Source organism: Marmota flaviventris, chromosome 5 (genome assembly GCF_047511675.1).
Source record: "Marmota flaviventris isolate mMarFla1 chromosome 5, mMarFla1.hap1, whole genome shotgun sequence".
Lineage (NCBI taxonomy): Eukaryota > Metazoa > Chordata > Mammalia > Rodentia > Sciuridae > Marmota > Marmota flaviventris.
In genome coordinates this window covers 76,077,574-76,079,809 of record NC_092502.1, presented here as the reverse complement: position 1 = coordinate 76,079,809, position 2,236 = coordinate 76,077,574, and positions in this window count along the sequence as shown.

Here is a 2,236-nt window from a genome sequence, read left to right as displayed (position 1 = left end):
ATGTTAAGTCTTTAACTCAGTCCGCAAGTCAGCAATTGATGCAGCCAGACATAAACACAGATGTGCTGACTCCAGGGCTCCTATTCTTTCCAGTTCAATTACATAGTTCTATAGTATTAGGAAATCTCTTTTATCTGTATTATTTAAGTTAGAAGAAGCCATCCAGAATTTTTTTTAACCACCCCCCACCCCAAGTAATTTCTGTGGACAGGATAAATCATCCTCCAGTCAAAATGAAAACTTCCCAGGGAGTGTCTCCAAGGACATTGCTTTCAAAGGCTGCTGATGCCACTTGCTAGGGGAATGGAAGGGGGAAAGGACACCTGTAAACAACTGTGCCCAGAGAAAGAAAGTTGCAAATAGCTTCTCAGATTGCTGGTGACATATAACAAATCATCAGCCCTTGTCTTCCTGCAACTTGTGCAGGTGCCATTCGTTATCTAGAACTCAAGATAAAACTGGTCACAGCACTCCACAGCTCTGAATATAAGCAGCCTGGATGCAGTGTCCTTCAGGAAGTAGGGGGGCAGTGTGCAACCAGGTGGCTCATTTGAATAGAAGTAGCTATTGAGCCAGGTTCATGCTGACATCATCCCAGGTCCCCCTCCTTCCTGTTAGTAATCTGCTTCCAAGTACTATCCTGAACAGACAGCCCAACACTGCCCCATGGTACCTCACTTAGGCCCCGTGGCTGCCTCCCTTCCTCTCTACACTCTGACTTGATTCCGTGTAACCCAGCAGCCAGTTTCTTCACAACTCTGTTGGTCAGAACTTTTAGTTCTGAGCCCTGACCCAACAGCCTGGCAGAGACAGGAAGGCTGAGCAGATCTCTATCCATGCCCTAGGCCCAGTGGCTTCCCAACCCCTGCAGGAAGAACAAGCCTACTTTCCTCCGGTCAGTGCCTGACAAACTGCACCAAGCACAAATGGCCAATGCCACTGGCTTCTGTCTGTGGCCTCCCTTGGTTGCCATGGGCCATTCATTTCCCTTCAGCCCATACCTCCTGAGTGACAGGGCTAATCAACCTCTACCAGCTCACCTGAGAGGCATGAATGCAGCTGATTGCCTTCTGATAATAGCAGAAATACAGAGCCTCTTATTACAGGGCAAGGGGAAGGTTTATGTAAATAGAAGCTGAAATTTTCAACCAAGGAGAGGAATGGAAGCCAGGATTGGAAGTTAGAATGAAAGCCCTTATGCATATGCATCTTCTTGCCTTCTATGCCATTTCCCACGAAACTTCCTAAGAGACTATGTTCTACACTTCTAGAATACTAAATATGCCAAAGAAAAATAGTTAACCAAAGCGAAAAAAAGAAAAATTTTTTTGCTTTCATTTATACTCAGTGCTGGGACACGCACATTTAGTATCCTTGTATTGTGCTGTGAAGGCTAGATCCACAGGGAACAGATGTTCCTTTGCAAGATACCAAAACACTTAGACAAGTCTCAGGATCTTGTACGCAAGCTCTTCAAGGTGAATGAGATGTCTATGGAGAGCATTTTGCTTATTGTTGAAGAGAAAGCCTATGGTGTGTTGTGAGGTCAGCCCTCACTATGATGCCACCACTTAATTCTTTTTTGTCCACATCCCCCACTGGGAGTCCACAGGTGAATCTGGTGGTGGCTGTGGCATGCAGGGGCATGGCTACTCTCAGAGAATTGTCTCCACAAGCACAGCTGTGCAGCCATACAGTTGGCAAGAGCTGGATGCTTGGGCTGTCCCCTGGATACTGGCAAAGTCTCCATGTGTCTTAGATCAAAATAAAGTCTGGATAAACGATGGTGTAGGGAGAAAAACAACTATGCTGTGGTTTATATATGGCATGAATGTGTCCCCCAAGGCTTCATATGTTGAAATTTAATTCCTACTGTAAGGTATTAAGAGGATGGAAACTTCACCAGACTATGGTGTTAGAGGTAAGGCCTTTAAATAAGGTCATGATTAAATACTAGCAGGTAGCTTTAGAAGAGACAGATACATATGCTCCAGGTTTGCTGCTACATGATGCCCTGTGCTGCCATGGGCTTCTGCTAACAAGAATGCCATCACTAGGCACAGACTCGAACCTCTAGGACTACCAGCAAAATAAATATTTTCTTTGTAAAGTTAACTAGCCTCACGTATTTTGTTTTAGTAATAAAAAAACAAACTAGTCTAACTACTGACTCAACACTTAGGAATATCCAGAACTGGACTTACTAGTCTAGAATATTTTTTTTCTTTGTTGTTGA